This window comes from Zonotrichia albicollis, chromosome 1 (assembly GCF_047830755.1).
Source record: "Zonotrichia albicollis isolate bZonAlb1 chromosome 1, bZonAlb1.hap1, whole genome shotgun sequence".
NCBI classification, from domain to species: domain Eukaryota; kingdom Metazoa; phylum Chordata; class Aves; order Passeriformes; family Passerellidae; genus Zonotrichia; species Zonotrichia albicollis.
The window spans coordinates 6,974,936-6,996,267 of record NC_133819.1 but is presented as its reverse complement, the minus strand read 5'-3'; positions in this window follow the sequence as shown (position 1 = coordinate 6,996,267).

Below are 21,332 nucleotides of genomic sequence, written 5' to 3'. Positions count from 1 at the left end.
GTTTGTTGGGGACAAGAATTAGGCAGCAGCACCCACTTTTCTAACACCCACATGCTTAATTGGTACCCGATGTAGGGCTCAAACTCACAACCTTGGGATTAAGAGTTCTGTGACCATGTTCATAGGGGTCTTAGGATGAGGGAAGAGATGAGGATTTGACTCCAAGTTTCAGAAAGCTTGATTTATTATTTTATTATATATATTACATTAAAACTATACTAGAAGAATAGAAGAATGGATTTCATCAGAAGGCTAGCTAAGAATAGAAAAAGAAAGAATGAATAACAAAGGCTTGTCGCTCAGACTTTCTGTCACTGTCTGCGCCAATCACAGATCCACCTGTTGCATTCCACAGCAGTAGATAATCATTGCTTACATTTTACTCCTGAGGCCTCTCAGCTTCTCAGGAGGAAAAATCCTAAGGAAAGGATTTTTCATAAAAGATATCTGTGACAGAGTCCCATGCCCTACTGACTGAGCTAGCCTGCTATGGTAATTGAAAGTCCTCAGATGGATTAAAAACCTTTTTTTGTGTCCCAATACCAAAAGAATATTGAGAGAAAGCCTGGAAATGCAAACAGTTTCTATGTTGGAATGCTCAGTATGAATTCTGATATCTGTCTAAAGACTTTAGGGTATGTGAGCAGGCGACTCTGGTGGCCATTCAGTCCTCCCTGAAGCTCAGAGTTGTTGCTAACAAGAGCTGAAGAGTGGGAAGATTAAAATGAGAGATCACAGGGGAAGCCAAGAGATTCCTCCCAAAACCACATTTTACTACAGGGCTGCAGGGAAAGACAATCTATATCTGCAAAGTGTTGCCAGCCTCTGAACTGCCTTATAACAACATCCTCAGATAACAGAGATGGGACAGCAGGGGAAAGAACCACTGTGCCAAGGTATTTCTTTTTAGTGCTACAAAGGCAGACATTCATGCATTTTTCTCTCTTTAATGGTTAGTCAGCATTTCCTAGAAAGAAATCAAACCCAGCATTTGGAGGAAGACACTCAAAGTACAGCAGTCCTTTCAGTAGCAGTCTTTTCAGCAGCAACTTTTGAACCAGGAGGTCTGTGTTCATTTCCCAGCCTTTTTGAGACTGATCATGGGTGTGAGATGGGACAGGAAAGGGCCCTCATCCACAGAGGGAGATTGGAAAACAAAGTGACATCGTGTCATCATGGCTGTCCCTGGTACCAATGGCATGGGAAAGGAGCTTATTCCATGAGTTACACGTTACATGATTTCTCTAAATTGTCTCCTGTTTGAAATTGCTTCTCTTCCATCTCATCCTGAGCTCCTTGTTTGGAGTTGTCCTGGGCTCATGACCATCAGTAAACACAAGTGTTTTCAGGGAAGAAAACAGAGTGTGGAGGTTGGGTGGGATGTGGCTCCCCTCCCTCCTCAGCACCAGGCTCTTCACTTCGGGCCCTGAACACATCAAAGGAGTGATGGTTTCTGAAAGATGGGGCCTCATGTTCTGGGGTTAATGGAGCTAGGTGTATTACAGCAGAGAAGGAAAAGTCATCAGGCCTGATTTATGCCTGCCTCTGAAGCACTACCTGTGACAGCAACAGATTTAGGCAGAGGTGATATTATTTAGATCTCCTCAACACACCCAGATGAGAGACACTGGAAAAGTGCCGCAGTTCCTCCATGATCAGGAAAAACAGCAAAAGTGAATGCAAATTAATTTTGCCCTAGGGAAGGTGTGATGCCAAAGGGCAAAGCAGGATCATTACCCTTAAAATGTGTAGCTCCAGAAGATGGTGAGTGTGTTCTAGTGGCTCAGGGCTGGGGTAAATAGAAAGACCAGCCTGCTCTATGTTCTATGGACTGTTTAACACCACACTCTTGGTTCTTTCTTTCATCTTCTACCCTGTGGGAATTAAAATTCCAGCTCCATGGCTCTGCTCTCCTTTGATCATTCCCTCCCAAAAAGCCTCATCCCAAAGGAAGGCTCTGCTATCCCACCCTGGTGCCAGCCCTTTCTCACACACACACAGCCTCTCCAAAGATTCTGAGAAATCCAGCCCACTCACAGCCTTCTGCAAAGCAAAACTCTGTGTAGACTGAGTCACCCACTGCTCCTGGGCCTTGATGTCTGGAGTCACACAGGAAAAAGACACAGAGCACCTCAGTGGGAAGAGAAAAGGAGGGATATCAGGAGAGAAAAATGAAATATGGGAGGATGATGCCTACTCTATTAGGGGAATATAATATAGAATGCAGACCAGGAAACATCACTATTCTCGAAGTTATTTCTTTGATTGAATTTAGTTCATTCATCCTCTCTTCCATGTATTACTGGTTTTGATTAAATCCCACATGGCCAAGATTTTCATCTCTCATCTTGATAAGCACTGCTACGACATCACATATGGAGACAGGAGTGCAGCCAACCAGCCTAACAAGAGGCACCTGAACTATTGGGTTAGACAGTAGAACCAGCAAATCTCCCTTAAAATAAGAACTGAGAAAGGAAACAATTCCTGCATGAAGAGAAGTAGTGCAAACAGCTAGGTTTCCACCAAGAAGCAAAGCAGTCTGTCAAAGAAAGAAGAAAATATCACTTTTGTTTTTGCGTAAGTAGGTGGAAATTCTGTTCCACAAATAACTTTAAAATATGCTAAAGAATAGGCACGAATGCAAAAATTGAATATAGCACTGCATTCACCAATGAGGGAATTAAGAGTTGTTTCCACATATGCTATAAAATAAGAGTACATAACACAGTCCCTAAATGAGTACCCAAGTACTAGAACATCTTTAATAATGATGAGTTTCGGTAACAACTCCACAGAAATGGCTTCTGGATTTCAAAAACTTGCTATTTTGCCCTCTGGGTCCAGTTAAATTATGGTTTTTCATTCTCCAATTTAAAACAGATTTAAAAAAACAAAAATCTTAACACATAGGCCAAGAGAGGATACTAATTCCTTTTCTGGAGGAAAAATTTAAGTGCATAGGAAAATTATTTAGAAATTGGAGACAAGAGTCTCTTTGAGGGGAGCAATGAAAACTTTCATAAAAATGCAAGGAGGCTCAAGCAGAGAAATTCTGCAAGAATAATTTCAATGATGTGGGCAGAACAATTTTACACAAACAATGCATATACAAAGTAAAGCAAAAAGACTAAAATTAAAAATATGAAGTGTATTATTTGTAGCAGCACCAAGAACAGGAAATTGATATCACAGGGAAAGAGAAAGGAAGAACAGGATCAAAGTCAGCACATGTCTGGAGCATTATGTCCTATTAATAAGATTTATTTGAGCATGATTGACTGGCAAACACAGGTGAAGCAGGATTGAATTATTACATGAACCTCAAAGGAATTATTATTCAGATACAGAAGACTGCCAAAAAGTTGTCAGGTTCAACTCAGTTATGATAGCCATGGACTCAAAACATGAGTAAAGCCCAAAATTTTGGCAGCAAAATAGAAGCTATATCCTGATACTTAAAAAAAAAAATAAATTAATTAAATATCAAACCCCACTTTTTTTTTTTTTTTGGTGGAAGAACTCCAGATAATCTGTGCATAGAGAGTATAACCAGAACAAGTTGCATAGAGAATATAACCAGAACATCCTTACATGCCTCTTAGTTCTAGAAAAAACCCTCTTTGATCAAGAGAAAGCTGACTTTTTGCAAAAAAGAAAGTGTTACTGTGTGCTGATTTAAGAACCAGGGGTTTTGCTGATGCCTTGAATTGAATTCCTGACAAGGAGAGCCTCTCCTGTGATTTCAGGAAACCTTGCTGAGGAAGATCTGAACATCCTTCACTTAGTCCCTGGTGGAAGACAGAAAATATATGCCTTCAACTCAGTCTGAAGGAGTAAGAAGTCTCTCTATGCCTTTTACTTTTATCAAAGCTGGTAAATTTAAAATGTGAAACCGTCTTCTTCCTTTTAAGCAACTGAGCACAGGGCTGTTGAAGGTTGCTGTTTCCCTACATCTGCCATATACTACATTTATCCATAAATAACTACAGAATGCACTTACAACTCAAAACTCTGAGAAATGTTGTAATAGATTTTTTGTTTAAAAAAAAAAGAAACAAAGATAGCCGACATAGTGTAAATATTAAAGGTAGATTTCTTGTAAGTGTATAATATGTATTTAATTCTGCTTGTAGTTTAGTCAATTATTTTAGAAAAATCAGGCCAAAACCAGGAAAAATATTTATGGCATTTGGGAACCAATCCAATTTCCATTGCACTCCTTATTACTTCAAGGAAAAGCAAATGGTTTCTCAGGGGAGGTGTAAAAAAGCACAATTTAAATTATATAGACCAGCTCACGCAGGGCATTGAAGACAGATCTATGCAGAGCCAGCTGCTCTGCTCAGAAACCTCAGAGTAAATTCACTTTACTACCAGTCACACTGAAATTTCTCTAAATGCTCACCAGTTTAACAGAAGAGAGCCCAATGCCAGAGCTGTAATTTTCTAGGGGATAAACCCAAAACCAAACTAAATTAAGAAAACAAAAACAACAAAAACCAACTGCAAGACCCAAACTGACCTGGCAGAGACTCACAATTTACCCTTCAACTCTTTGGGCATGCAAGCAGAAACATGCCAAATGCCAAAGTTTTTAGCCAATATTGGCAATAAACAGCCACTGAAATTTTGACGACAGAGCTGTGGAGTGGGAGAAATGGAAGCAGGACCCAATGTCTCTACCATGGAACCATCAAAACCAGGAGGTGCTGCACTTCCCTCTCCCTGCACAGCTGGCACAGTTACAGGGGAAAACCAGGTGTAAAACAGCAAAACTGGAAAAACAGAGCAACTCTATGGGGTGCCCCCACTGCAGCACAGATGCACTGAGAGAACCCTGGATACAGGGCTGAATGGAGCCTTTCTGGGGATGAGAAGTGCAGATCTGTTTCTCATGAGTTTTATCTTCTTTTTCTGCCTTGGTCAGGGTCAGGATTGAACGTGCTCAAGATGGGATTTTGTATTTGGAGTCAGATGTTTATTAGTTCTTATCTATATCACAGTCCTACAAGGCATGAGTTCTGCAACATTTCACCAACAAGCTACAAAATGGCCCCACATCTACCTCTACAAGGTCTTTTAAGGAAAAACTATTCAATTAAGAAATGACACTGAAATTACTTTTACTTTTACCCAATAGCTAATCACCTGTGTCCTGCAATGTGGACTTTTCTGTCCAATTACCAAAATACCACCCAAACCCATGAAGAAGAAGGTGAAGAAGAAGGACCAGCCACTGCCCTAAAACCTCCATCCTAGCTTTATATCTATTACTGTATTCTAAAGCCTTAAACTCTAAGTTTTCCACCATGTGATAGTACACACTTCTATTCAAACTACACACTCTTAATCCCAGTGCTGTAATTCAATTTTGGAGACCTTCTCCACAGCCTCAGGTCAAATGCAGTGTTCTCTTGAGGGTACGTGCCTTTCACCACAGAAAGTCTGAAATTCTCAGCATCCAGAGTTCCAACAGTGACCTGCAGCATGGGTGACAGCATTGTGGCCTCTCCATATGCCCTTGCTCATCAGCACTGCTGAAATGACATTTTAAACTCAACAAAACCAGAAGGGTTTCCAGCTGCTCAGAGGACCTTAGACAAGCTGCCTGTGCAAAGCACTGTTCCAGAGAGATAACCATTCAAAGCTGATAGGCTCCAGGAGCCGTGACCCCTTGGCTCTCATCCAGGAGCTGCACAGCAATTCCCACCCTTCACCTGCTCTCACTGATTTTCCTCCAGTTCTAAATCAAGTGCTTGCCCTCCAGAGACTCTCAGAATCAAATCTGTGGAGCCAGGCCCCTGTGCTCTGCTGAGGTTTTTCAGCTGACACCAAGAACAGAGGCACAAGACTTTAAAGCACCTTGCAAGTGCAGTGTAGCTGCTTCACGGGCTTTGATCTTGCTGCTCTGTGTTTCCAGGTGAGTGATGGCATGCACAGCATGAAAGGAGGAGATGCAGCCTCTAAACACACTGGGAACAACAGTACAACATGAGCCAGGGGTAAATCTTACCTCCTGAACTGTTGCTTGTATCACAGGTCATAGCCCTCAGACCTGGTCTTGACTCCCCATCAGTTTTTACATGACCCCTTGTGCCATTTTGCAGTCTGAGAAAGTTTTTAGAAATACAGAAGGTGAGATCCTCTAAAAAGGCTGCTTTTCACCTGGGAATGGAAAATATTAGGGGTAAAGCAAATTAGCAGGGGTGCTTAAAGCCATTCTCCCTGTGCCTCAGCAATGGCTAGACAGTGATGAGGAAACAATCTCTTCTGTTGATTGTTTAACCAACATAAGGCTAGAATAAAGCTATTAAAAGACTGCAGAAATCACAGAGGGGCCAGTGGAAAAAACTATATGGGTTATAACTGATGTTTCCTTTGTAACTTAATCTTACTTAACTTCCCTGGGGAATGAACAGCCAAGTTCACACTGGCTCTTATTCCTCTAAAAAATTAAGTACAGGACAATTTTTTTCTGCTCTTTGTATTTGCAGTCACTGCCCTTTTAAATTAGAGAAAGGAGAATTTGAAAGGACACACTCTTAAGTACTTTTCCTGTAGTTCAACTTTGTTTCCCTTTTCTCTTCATAGTTTCCAACAGCCCCTTAGGAGCTTAAAAACAAACACTGCTTCGTTCTCCTTCCAAATGTGTCTCCTTCTATTTGTCAAACACTAATTCCCTGCACCCCTTGTGTTACTAATTAAGCTTAAAATTAACATTTGAATAAACAACTAGAACCTTGTTTGTGCATCTGCATCATCAGAGATGACAGGAGAAGAAATGTTATGTCAAGTCCCTATCCTCACAGCACGTCTCCTGGAGCACAGTGATAGCAAAACCAGTCAAGTTTCAAGCATTGCTATTCCACAGGGTTACCATAAACAACAACAGATCTTCAAGGCAACCTTCACTGATTCTCAGATGAAGGGAAAGAAGAATGACTTTGTCTTGGAAAAGTCCACGAAAAGTTACCAAAAATTCCTCCAGCATTTGTTTCTTGTGAAAATTCCCACCCCTCTGACTGACATAAAAAGAGAAAAATATGCACTAAAAGGCAATGGGCACAGCAACTGACAGGCAACTACCCAGGGAAGTCCAGCTTGAAGCATTATAGAAAAAGCAGGAGGTTTTAATGGTGATAGAAAAACAGGCTGTCACATCCTTATGTGCAGCAGTCATGTAAGGAAGTGTGACTATGTCATGACCATATATTAGGTTTAGGGGTATAAATTTTCTCCTCCTCTATGCATCATTTTTCCATGGTTGACAAGTGAGAGCTGAGTGCTTCTTAGAATAACAAAGTTTGTTTCCACTTTCCAGAGATTAAAAAAAACAGGTAAAGCCCCAAACAGGAAAATCAAGACAAATGTCATACCTGATCATTTCTTTTAAAATACAGAAATACATATAAACTGTAGGGTTTTAATCGGGCTGACCTATATTGGCATAATGAAACCCTACTGGCAGAAAACCCACCAATTCCTTGAAAGACACATTTGTCTGAAGAGCAGAGAAAATTCCTATTACTCAAAGGTTTGTTCCACCCCAATGGAACTCTCTAGAAGTCACAAGAACAAGGCAGATGTCTTAACCTCCTCTGCTTATATGGAGGACACATGTAGTCATGCTCCACCAATAAACATTTATTTTTAGGTGCGGGAGGCTCTCACAGGGCTTGTGACACTGCTGGAGTCTGAAATACAAAGCACTCAGGTATAATCCTCACCTTGAGGTCTCCTTTCTCCCTCTGATAATTATTTCCTCTCACAAGTCTGAGAGGAGCAGTGGCAATGGCTGTGATTACATGCATGAAGGAAGCACTAATACAACTGAAATGCTAATGGCTCTGGACAGCTTTCAAGAAGGTATTTTTTACCACAGAGCATAAAAATAACACAGATAGGCTCTTACTGTCCCAACCTGATCATGGGAGAGCCCAGGAGCTGTTTCAACCCCCAGATGCCATTGGCCTCCACAGAGCTTCACACACAAAGAGAAAACAAACCACCTTTGGTTTTACTGGAGAGCCACATACAGGAGGCACTACTCACCAAGGATAAGTGAGGGAGTTAAGGTCATGAGTGATATAATCCCTCTGATTAGAAATCTACTTCAATCTTCAGATATTTGAGACCAATTTTATTGACATTTCTGTTCCTACTTTCCTCCACTGGTGTATTGTGATTTCTCTGGGATTTATCCACGGATCAGATCACTGGGGCAGTCACTCATGATAGCAGCATTTCTGGAATAAATAGTCTTTTTATTAGCAAAGTGAGAGAGATGTGACCTTTGGTAAGTATTTCTGAATCTTTCAATAAAGTTACAGAATTTAACTGGAGAACAAGTACAGAAAGGAACAATATTTCAAAAGAAATATTTTCCTGTTTTGAATTTAGTTGATAGTTTGCCTTAAGTTTTGACATTCATGGGTTAGTGTCTCCCAAAACAAATTTCATTTCAGATTCTCCTCCCACTCCCTGGCAGTGACATCCCAAGAACAGTTACAACATCAGCTCTTACCTCCTGTGTCACCTGCACACAGATTTTCCTGCCTTTATTGAAGATACTCCTGCATCAAGCTGAATAGTGAATAGTCCCTTCAGTAATTCATGTTGGTTTTTAACTAATTACAGGTAGAAGACCTGTTCTCTATATATCAATCCACCAAGTCACTTAAAGTTCATTTTCTCAGGTGATTTATGCCTTCTTTCTGACACGGAGCCATTTCCTTGAGCTCAGAAGTTGCCTTAATGCCTGCCTGACTACCTAAGTGGCAATTTAATCTTTAATTGGAAAGTACTATTTCCACTTTTCCAAGTGCCTTGGAAATATTGCTCTCTGTACAGAACTGATCAGAATGAAACTTTGCCATGGGTTCTGCCATTTCCTGCAGCTCACACCAGAGGCTGGAGTGGGAAACACAGATGTTAGTAGAGTTGGATGCCTGAAGAGATAAATTCAGCTCTCATTTTACCAGATTCAGGATGACAAGGACAGGGAAGCACTGTTATCAGCTAGGCAAAGCTGGGATTTGAACCTGTTTCTGCCAAAGTACAAGCTGACAAGCTCCACTCAGCCTCCAGAGGTAATAAATGCACATGCACATTGCTGTGTCCTCATTTCTGTGCAGAGTGCAGAACCTACCATAACAAGTGCCTCAAATGCCACCATTTTCCTTTCTCCTCTTGAAAACTGAATGCCACTGAAGTATTTACAATTTCTACACCAAGAATTACACTTCCCAACAGTTGCAATCACCTTGAGCAGAGGATGAAACCAACAACAAATGCAAATCCCTTGTCATCACTTCATTATGCAGCTCAATATCAAGACAGCCTTTTTGTGACAGTATTGAATCTGTACTTCCAAAGTCCACAGCAGGGCTGAGGGCAGCTGGGTTTGACAGCAGAGACTCTGAGGAGCAGCCCAGGGGAAGGTGCGGTGGGAAGGAGTGATGGCAGCTTCTGACAGATGAACAGCATCTCCAGAAAGGGGATGTTCTGGGAGACAACTCCCCATGGAAAAGAGTCAAAAGGGAAAATGACTCTAAATTGGTTTCTAGGGGAAGGCTCAACCTTGTCACCTACTGAAAGCTACAGAGTCAAAGCTTCCAACTCTGAAACCCAAGGTTCATGAGGCCAACTGCAGGCTCAAAGCTGCTTGTGGGGAGTTCAGTGGGCACAGCTGAAATTAGTTCAGGGACCCTGGTGTGGGTTTGGTTTGGTTCATACAGACTGGCTGTGTCAGCCTGGTGTCCCACAGAGAAAAGGGATTTCTGAGAGTAGAATGAGATGTGTAAGGCAGAAGGAAGCAGGACATGGACAGGCTGGAGTGAGTCTGGAGGAGGCCATGAAGACAAAGAGGAATGGGGCACCTCTGCTGTGAGGAGAAGATGAGAGAGCTGGGCTTGATCAACCTGGGGAAGAAAAGGCTCTGGGGAGACCTTTGAGCATCTTCCCTAAAGGGGCTACATGAAAAACAGAGACAAACTTTTTAGCAGGGCCTATTATGATAGCATAAGGGATAATGGTTTTAAATTAAAAGAAGATAGATTCAGGCTAGAAATAAGGAAGAGATTTCACAGTGAGGATGGTGAAACACTGGCACAGGTTGCCCAGAAAGGTGCTGGATGCCCCATCCCTGGGAAGATTCAAAGTCAGATTGGACAGGGGTCCCCATCTATTTGAAGGCAACCCTGCTCATTGCAGGGAGGTTGGACTAGATGAGCTTTAAAAGCCCCTTCCAACCCAAAATGTTCTATGATTCTGTGAAATTCAGACTATAAATATGGAGCACATTTAGAATGGGGAGTGCAAAATACTTATAAAATCCTGGACTCTCCATCTCAAGGGACAGCTGACCAATGACTAATGTGCCGAAAGCTGTGCAAAAAAAGAAAATCAGCCCAAAGCAGGAATATGGCTCAGGAATTTATAAGCAAGGCCATTTTCAGAGGAGGTTTCAGCAGGCAGAGCTAAGCCCTGTCCCATTTTCTTATCCATTGGAAATACAAGACTGGAGAGGTCACACAATCCCTCACGTGTGAGCACCATGAGTCCCTCTCCCATCAGCTCTTGCTCAGCAGAGACCTAAGCAGCATTCTCTCAAAATGATGCAACACACACAAGCCTCCAGATTTATGGGAAAGGGAATCATGCTGCTCCTCTAACGGTCTCCAGCAGGGAATTGTCATTCTGTTACATTTGTTTGCTCAATTAATCATTCAGCCTTACAAGTATGCAAACCAAAGGAGTATTGATCCGAGGATCCATTGTGATGTGTTGACATGGAATGCTGCTAACTGGGGCTCCCCATGGAGCTCTCTAGGCAGACCCAGCCTCTCCTCCTGCTCAAGGCAGCTCTCCCTGCCCTACCCCAGCAAGCCACCTGCTCTGGTAAACTCAGAGCTGGGTACCCACCTCTAATGTATGGATGAAAATTATTTTTTGCCTGTTTATGTAAAAATATGAGATTGTAATAGCGTTATTTTTAAAAAACTTTTTTCAATTTTAACCAAATTACTCTAAAAATTTGAGTTGAGGTATTTGTGTCCTCTGTCCCAGATGGGTATATGATCAGTGTAAAACTAAATGAGACAGAGCTGGAATACAAGTTGTCCACTCACCTAACATTTATTTTCCATTCTATTTATCTCAACATAACAACGAAGAAAGAAGCTGATTTGGAAGGATGGTAAAAAAGTAAGAAAAAGAAAAGGAAGGAAAGGAAGGAAAAACTGTGTTCTGTATGATACCTAAGTCACTTCACAGTTAATACAAGCACAAAAGCATTTTAGTTCCTATTCATAAGCTCCCTCCCCCTGTGCTGTTCTAACAAAAGCAGTTTCAATGACTTTACGTCTCAAGAATGCCAAATGAACCTACCTTTTATATTGCAGCACATTTTTTTCCATAGGATAACTATATCTCTCAGTGCCTTAAGTTGTGCTAATAGATGTGGTTGTTTTACTAATCCAATCTGGCCAAAAAATGGCACCTTCATATTTCAATAGAAGTTCAATGGCTCGTGGCACAAGAGCAGGGACATAATTCTGCCTTAGTATGAGCTGTTAGTCGTCTTTTGGAAAGATTAATCAGTTTGCAGGATTCTTTCCTTTTGCCTATAAAATGAAGACTGTTCTTTAAGAGTTTTTAGCTTTACAAAAAGGTGTTGATTAGCTGGCTCAAGATCTCAGCACCTCTTTTATTGCCTCTTCCATTACCCACACTCACATCAGCCTTACCCAAGCTGCCCTCCACCTACTCTGTAGACTCTCTGGCCACTCTCCATTACCTTCTCAGCAGGGCCATATTTCAGCATGGAATGGGCAGGGGAAACAGGGTGGTTGAGTGACATACAACAAGCCACAAGTCTTGAACATCGCCCAGAGAGGTCTGTAAATCTCCTCTCCTGCTGTTTGTCCAAGAGTGGAATCCAGATATTCTTCTCTAATAGATCAAGTCCAGACCTTCCACCTTTTCTTTAAATGTCCTACATAAATCTGCCTTCGAGGTGATCTCTTCCCCTACTATTTCTGTCATGCTCCTACACTCCACACAACCTGAACCTGTCCCAGATTTCTCTCTAAGGCCTGAAGCATTTGAACTGGGTTGTGCAGCAGGAAAACACAATGCTTTACAGGGAAATGGCCATTATTTTAAATTCCATGTGTAACAAGTAATTATTCTCACCTCATTAGTATTGTCATGGTAATAAATAACCTGTGTTGTTCTTGTATTTTGCAATACTGTTCTCATAAACTTGCATTGCTTGACACCTCAATAGCATATCACTATCAAGAATGAACAGCAAAGAAAGGCTTGGGCGAGGTGGGAACTGACCCAACTATGTCCAAAGGAGCTTTGCAAATTCGTTCCCAGCACAACTTCATGGAGCAACTTTGTAATAAAATAGCTCTGTAATTAAACTTTCAAGAGCAGCAACCCTGGTGTAAGCAAAGGTCTGGGTTTCTTGTCTTGCCAGAATTGCTAAAGCAGGAGGATTTTTTGTGGGATGGGGCCTGGAGCAGAGACCTTTGCCGCCAGCTGTTGCTACAATTCTTGTTGCAGCCAGGTAAGCTGTGATTTGTGACCAACAGCTGTGCTGATAAAAGCTTTGCAGTGTGGTTGTGTTGCACATGTGACCCCTCTGCTCTCCTGTTTATGGGGAAGGAATAAGCTGTGGCAGCAGAGACCTCTCCTCCCCAGTATCAGCAAATACTCATTACTGCCTTGGCCAACAACCACCAACCTTCAGATCTTACTCCTCTTGGAAATCCACAAGACATTGGCTTTGAATTGTTGGTGTAGCATCAAAACCAGGTCTGGTCTTTTCTGCTGCTTATCACTTTTGACAGCATTACTCATATCTTCTTTTCTTAAGTTTCTCTGAATTGTGTGGCTTTATACAGAACCAATAAAAATGAATCACCAGATCACTGGGGAGCCACCCCCAGCTGAATTCTTGCAGTATCCAGGCTCCTTCCAGGCTTCTTCTTGCATCCACGGAGAGAGGGATGCTGATAAGCTCTCACAAAACTCCTCTTCCTGGCTGTTATTAACACATTGTAACCTTGAGCCTAATCCTCCCTTTTCCTACATTCGCCTTCAGCAGCCATTTCATTTATTTTTGTTGCAAAAATTTAGAAACATCACCTGAAAATTGTTACCCACACAAGAATAAAAAGCCAGATAATGTCCTGCTGTTCACACTTGGCTGTGCTAATTCCCTGAGACACATCACTGGTATAATCAGATTTAAATGTTCACAAATGGATCATAGTAAGACCAGCGATGAATGGTGGATTAAGCATTAATTATCATAAAAACAGATAAATAGAAGTGAAAATGGAAAATAAATTGTATTGGGTATAAGCAAAAAGTCTTCCAAAGGATTAGCTGAACACTGTTAACAATGATGCCAGGGAAAGTACTTGATTGTGGATTACTATCTCTGTAATTATGTTCTTCTTAGCATTTTTAATTGCTATTTACTTTTGCTAAAATCCTGAGGACTGTTGTGGCTATTGCTGTTCAGTCCTAGAGTTGTAAGAGCTTCCTCCAACATATGAAACCAAACCTCAGAGAAACAGATCTTCTAAGGCCACAACCACCTTCTGTTTCTCAGGGAGCTGAACTTAAATCAACGGCCACATTTCCTAGCTGGGCCCTGGCAATATAATTTTGGGACACAGAAAATGAGAAGAACAAAAAAGAAAAAAAAAAATCACTGGTTTGTTTTATTCAGGCTACATGTTGGAATTCAGAATAAAATTCAAAGCTGAAGTTAAGAATTTCAGGGGAGTTAAGTAAAATTATGATAAAAGGTGATGATGTTTTTAAATTCCATTTACATTAAAATTTCTGTCAGATTTTGAAATGTTCTAATCACAGAACACTGCAGAATAAATCTATGTGACAAAAAGAAATAGACCTCTGGCTGCCCCAACTCTGTGTGACAACAATAATTCAACAAAGGAAAAACAACATTTCAGCACTCAACAACACGTAACTAACTTCAGATCTGCCCCTCTCAATCACACATTATAGACAACCACTAGAAAACAGACTAAAAATGATCCTTGCCCTGGCTGGGGAGGGTAAGAACATCCAGGGCAGCAGATTTCTGCCATCTCCCATTTCAACCTTCCTTTTGCAGTTCTCTTGGAAAAGCTGAGCTGGGAGCTGAGTGTTTATGTGTTCTGAACTATTTAAAACCTTCAATAAACCCTGTGGCTGGGAGCTCATCATTTTACGTACTGAGAGCTCCATTAGTGGTGGCTCTAAGTGACACTTCACATTACCCAGATGATCACAGGTGCAGTTTTTGCCAGGGGATTCTTATGTGGAGAAGACTGCACTGAGAGGCTTTAATTACATTTCTCTCTTGGTTTTATATACACTGATTTATTTCCATTAGCTTTTTAGACTCAGAGGGAAATCTGGCATTCTTGGACATATAGATATTTTTGCCATATTTATGCATAACAGGGCAGAAATATTAGCCCAGTTTTAATGCCTGCTCCTACATAAAGCAAGCTTCTGATTTTATGAGTAGTAGAAATAGCATCAAGACTATCCTCATGCCTGGGTAGCAAATGTGATTTATAATGTTAGACTGTAAATCCCTGTAACAGCTGGATTTTGTTACCTCTTGAAAAGCTTTCCTTGTTGCCTGCAATGGTGATGGAACAGGACAAGGCAACCCAAGGCATCCTCAACACATGACCTCCTCCTTCTGCTGAAAGTCACTCACTCTGTCCCAGCTCACTCTCAAGGAGTTTACTTGGCAATACATGACAGTAAGAGACTTTCTTGGCTGAGTGAAGACAGGCTTTGCAAACCACTGCAGTTCTATAGAATTTGTTTTGATGTAAAGCATGCAAATGACATCCTGCTTTGAAAAGAATGACATGTATGTGATTTAATCTCCCTAGCACTTTCCAGATTTATCTTGGGATACATCTAACAATAATTTATCCAGAGTCTAGAACTGAGAATTCATGTGGTAATAGTTCTAACCTTTTAGATATTCTATTTTTTATTATTTTATTTGAAATTATAAATGATCATGGCATTTTGTGGGTTTATACTCCCTTATTACTCTTTTTGATGCAGTAAATAAAAAGAAAGTGACAGCAGCAGATCTATATGCTGTGTCCCAGCTGAAGATTTGCCATGCCTTAATCATCCCAAGAAATGCTGAGCTGAGTGGTCCTGAAAGACCTCCAGTGGTGGAAATTGTACATCACCCATACAGCTCCACAGATCTTCCATAAAGGCTTTTCCTAACTGCAATGTCATTCTAACCTGAACCTCTCTTTCTAGAGGTTGAGCTCACTACTTCTTGTCCAGCTCTTAGGGCATTCATATTCTCTATTTTTAGTAAATTGAAGACATAGGTCACATTTTCTAGTCCTCTCATTCTGGAGTTCATTTTTCAGGGTCTCTACAACCATTCAGGGTTTGCTTTGAATGCCTCACTGGTCTGTATCTGTAACACTCATCTGAGATCTCAGCACTGCTGGCTACACTGTACATGCACCTCCAGTCTCTCCCAAATAATCAGCTGTGCATACATATCCCAGCCTTACAATAGCACAGTACACCAGTGGTCGTGAAGATCTGAGAAAAATACAATGCATAAAATTAGGTTTTCTTTTTTTTTCTGAAATGCTAATATCTGCAAAAACTTTCCCTCTCAAAAGCCATAAATTAGTTTTCATTTACACCCAATTCAGACACCTGTCTAAAAAAAAATCAATAAATTCAATTTTTCTGTTACAAATTTGCAAACAGCTTCTTTACTAACTTTATAAACATGGACAAAGCCCACATGTTCCTGAGTAAAGCTGTCTAGAGACATCATCCTCTAGCAAAGTCTTTGTCTCCCATGTAAGTCTGTGTAGGACAAGCACTTCTGCTGCCTCCACAAAACAGACACACTGCTTTCCTATTCCCACTGCCTCCCACTCTGCCAGAATTATAACACAGGCCAGGATCTCTGCTGGGATCTGGGCTGTCTTTTTCATTTAGGGTTACACTGGAGGCTGCTAATCTCAATGTTTTGCTACCATAATTAGATTAGTCAGAAGCATGAAATGAAGTTATACTTCTAGCTGACCAAATTAGGCTTGGCAATAAATTCAGTCCTGTAACAACCACAGAATCATAGAAGGGTATGAGTTGGAAGGGACCCAAAAGATCATCTAATTCCAACTCCCCTGCCATGGGCAGGAACACCTTCCACTTGAGCAGGTAGCTCAAAACTCTGCCCAACATGGCCTTGAAGTTTTCCATGTAAGGGGTCCACAGCTTCTCTGGGCAACCTGTGCCTGTGCCTCATGACCCTCTGAATAAAGAACTTCTTCCTAACATCTAATCTAAATCTCTTCTTTTTAGTTTAAAACTATTGCCCTTTGTCCTCTCACTTTCTGACATGCAGAAAATAACTTGATGTAGTGCTGAAAGCCCCTCACCAGGAGATTTGACAACTCTGTGACACCTTTGTATTCCTATGTTGTGCTGGTCAGTGGTTTCTAAAGCTTACATTTAAACCTCCTGCCTTCATAGCTGCAAAATAGATGACAAGAATTCCTGATTCAGTCTTTGAAGTTCTCCAGTGATTTTTTAACTGTTCCTACCTGCTTCTCTGGTAGATTATGGTCCATTGCAATTTGTGGTGCAGTTTAACAAACCCACCTTGGTGAGGAGAGAAATGCACAAACACAATTTAGGAAGGATTTGAAATAAACTGAGACCAATCCAGAGTGTAGGTCAGACCACAAAGAAAGTAAGTGGCAGTATAACATATTTGACAGGAGAGAAACATCAGAGGTAATAAAGTGCAGCAAAGCAGGGGAAGTTATGTTTGATTTTCAGTCATTTATAAGAAGCCCTTCAATTGCCTGTCACCATATTAGCATATTTAAATAGTTCTAATCTGGTTTCATCACTGTGATTAAAATTGCTGACAAGGGTGAATAATAATGATGAACAGAATCAAACAGCAAGAAGTGAGACAGTAAATGGGTTTATAGAGGCATTAGGACCAGCAGAATACCTAATACAAGAACAAAACCAGATCCCAAGAGGAAAACTCAGTAGGCAAAATTACAAGTGACCATGTTTTTTTAATCTAGGGCAGACAAATTTAACTATAAATTTCACACATTTAATAAGTTGGCCAGTGTTAGGAAGAGGAAAAATGCATTGGATGAGGCAACAACACAGATACATAGATGAATTTACATTTGACTTTCTTTCCTTTTCTCACTCAAGTTCACTCTTTGAATTAGATCATAGATGAAGTGGGGGTCAAAGGGGTAGAAGATACATGCATCATTCAAAAGGCACAAGTTAGGAGGTATTAACTCCCAAGTAATTGCTCAGAGGCAGCAACTCTGATATGTCCTGTACTGTCAGATCTGGTGATGGGCAGAATTTGTTGGCACATCACTGGTCCTGTCAAAAATAACTGAAGGGGATGACAAATGCTTAGAAACATCACAAGCCTGAAAACTCATGGGACCTTTCTGAAATTATCTTTTGCTTTAAGCATTCTGATTTAAGTATTTCTTATCATAACTTGGAATCTAGGAGAGCATTTTATTTGATAACTGAGAAACATTGCAAGTAAGGCTTCAAGGAAAAGCATTGCTGGCCCTTGAAGAAATTGAGAGACATGGAAAATACCTCCTTTCTGCATGCCCCAAAGCAATTCAAGCAAGGACTACATTCAATCCTTGAGCAAAACAGTAGCAGTAAAGTTATTTCCACATTAAGAGACAATTGATGTGATTTTGAGGAACATTCACAGTGTGGAGGAAGTTCCTCTGTATTCCCCAATGTCTGCAACAGTCTATTTTGAGCTGCTGGGTTTCTGCATTCCCTCCTCACTGGAGTTTGGAGATGGAGCAGCTGCTGTTTCTGGAACAGCAGTATGGCTTTCCTGAAGGACTCCTTCCCTTCAGGCACCTTGGGCACCTCACACTGAGAGTGAGATGACATCTGTCTCAGAGTCTTCTCTACACACCCATCTTGAGTTTTTAATCATTTAAGCACCCCTGAAAATTTCAGATCCCCATACACAAAGACGATTTGCGTCTTTAGGCCTTCAAAATAACATTAGGCACTATCATATCTTGAAAGATATGCCAATGCATTGACAGTGTGTTGTGGCATGTATAGGAATTGAGCTCATGTACTAAATTTCAGGCTACCATCCAGGAGACCATTTCTTCTCTCCTTTTAGGGACTACAAGCCTCCAGAGGGCTGACAAATCAGCATCTCTCTCTTTGTTCCTGCCAATGGGGATCACAGGGCAATGTCCCCAAGCTCGGATGCTGCCCCAGGGTTCATTTACTTATCCCCTGGTGTCACAGACATCTTTTATGAAAAATCCTTTCCTTAGGATTCTTCCTCCTGAGAAGCTGAGAGGCCTCAGGAGCAAAATGTAAACAATGGTTATCTGTTGCTGTGGGATGCAACAGGTGCATCTGTGATTGGTGTCATGTGGTTGTTTCTAATTAATGGCCAAGCACAGTCCATCTGGCTCGGACTCTCTGTCCGAGCCACAAGCCTTTGTTATTCATTCCTTCTTTTTCTATTCTTAGCTAGCCTTCTGACAAAATCCTTTTTTCTATTCTTTTAGTATAGTTTTAATATAATATATATCATAAAATAATAAATCAAGCCTTCTGAGACATGGAGTCAGATCCTCATCTCTTCCCTCATCCTCAGACCCCTGTGAACACCATCACATACAGGAACCATCATTAGGAGTTGGAAGCTGATAGATCCCACCCAGCACCTGCCTCTGCCATCCCCTGCAGGATGTGGCCCTGGCTGCTTTTACTGCTAAACTGCAGGAGAGCCTGTGAAAACTCAGCAGGAAGGTAAAACAAGCAGAGAGAAACCAACTGGTGTGTAATCAGAGACAGGAGAAGTACACACAAAATAGATCCCTCTTATTCCTACAGATCCATCTCCACTTGTATCTTTTACACCTAAGCTTTTTCCATTGAAAATGACAGAAGGCAATATGTCACTGAGAAAAGAGATGACAATTGCAAATGGTAGGTGTTTTCACTAGAAATTGCCAACACAAATTTTGATGTCTTTCTCTCGTGGAGGCCTTCAGGGAAAAAAAAATGATGCCTTGGGGGTTCTATGAAAAGCTGGAATATTGCAATAAAATATAATGCCATACAAGGCTATATAAAATTTATGGGGCACCTTTTATGAGAATATCCCAAGGGGCTTCATATAATAGCTATAAAACAGTAAAACACACCAGGGCACAGATTTAATTTTTAAAATGGCAGAATATATATTAATGATTTACCATCATTACTCCTCTTTGGAGGTCTAAGAACACTAATAAAATGGTTCTATCAAAAGTTAATTTAGGTGAAAGGTTTTTAATGTCTGAATATGGATCACATTTTAATAAATTCAATTGATTAAAACAACACCAAAACAGAAACAAAAAGGGTGTGCTTCATTCAGGAAGGGTTTCTGAATGGAAGTCACTGGAAATTTTTTACAGTTCCCCAAGGTTGCCCAGGTCCACACCTCCCAGATTTGCAAAGGGAAATTAGCTGAGCAAACTATTCTGAGATATTCACCCTTGTGCTATCCCACCTGCCAAAATGCTCCCACCAAGGACAGGATGTAAAAAAGGAGGATGGTCCTGCCAAGAAACAGCAAATAAGGAAAGCAAAGGAATATACATCATCAACAGCATTAGAAATGTCTTGGCTCCCTTTCATACCTCTCCTCTGGCATTGCTGTGACTGAATTCTATGTCACATCAGCACCCAGACCACCTTACGTATAAAAGCTGACAAAAGCCATGCAGTCCAGAACTTTCCCTGAACTTCCAAGGGTTAACAGCTACATACTGATTTCTGCTCAATCTAAGTTTAATTTCTTTCAAACGAGAACTGGAACCAGATGGAACTGCAGGTCTGCAAATGAGTTGTTTGAAGAAAGATAAGCCAAGCACAGTGAAACACGCAATTAATACACTGAATAAGTTATGAACTGACCCCAGGGAATAAAAAGTAAAAGAATGGTGTCTGTTTTTCAGCTCTTTGATAATAGAAAAGAGGTCAAGGTTGAAAAAAAAAATCAAAATCATAAACCAAAGTGGGAACATCAAGTCATATGGGGCAGTAACAATTAAATGCATTAGAGGTTGTGAAAGCTCAGCTACTGTATTTATCTGCTGCTGTACACTGAAGTTTAACACTAGAGTGACCACCAGCCCACATATTTCAAAGAACATCTGAGGAATCTATACACATGTAGGATCTTGAAATATCAAGAAGTGGCCTGAGCAGTCTGATGGACTTGTTCTGTTTGCAATCTGTCTGTGGGAAGTTGGGTTGAAGAAGCAGAGGTGTTGTTTTGCTCTAAATTCCAAGGTCCTTTATCCCACTCTGGAAATGAGCTGAAAAACCAGCAAAAGAGGGTGTTCTAGAAACAAAAGCTGTATCTTTGATGCAGCTGTTTAAGGACAAGGAAAGTCTTTTCCCATGAACAAAGACCATATTTGTGTGAAGTGCATCTACTGGTATTAAAGACCAACCCAAAACACAAACCCACATCCTTGAATTTGACTGCTCCTTGACAATATGTATGGAAAGGCTGGGCTACAAAGTCACCTGCAGCAAATCATCTGCTGAAACTGCTGCAAGTTTGGCTGGAGGATGAGTGACAGCATTCCCACCTGGACATCCCCAGTGCACAGGCATAACACAATGGCCAGGCACACCCATTGGTGTGGAGAAGAATTCTTAGAGCCCTAACTCCTGGTACCTGGGAGGCAGAACCATGAGCAGAATGGGGTTTTATCCTCAGAAGAATAATTCAGTGATACTCTGACACTGCTCATGGACCCCTGACCATCTCTGCAGTGCCTTCAGAAGAGGACAAACAGACAGACACACTTACATCCTCAGTCTGCAGCATCCATAGAGTGAAAACACATTTGTCCTCTTTCTCTAAACCACTTTAACAGTGAAGTGAGTGCCTGGATTCATCACCTTTCCCTCCAAAGACTCTGGATAGAGCACCAGATGAAGCCTGGTGTGCTGCAAAGGCAGATCAGGGATAGTTCTACAGTAAAGCAGACAAACAATCCAGACAGGCACCCCCTGAACCATCTTGGTACCTGTCCTTGTCTCTGAAGGAAGCTGAAGGACCTCACATCCTCCACACAAGTTTAAAAAAAAGTTTCTGATGCCCAAAACTTTGCTAACAGGTGGGCAAATTCAATCCCCAAGGACTCTGAAGTCCCTGTATGGAGGGACTGGCACCC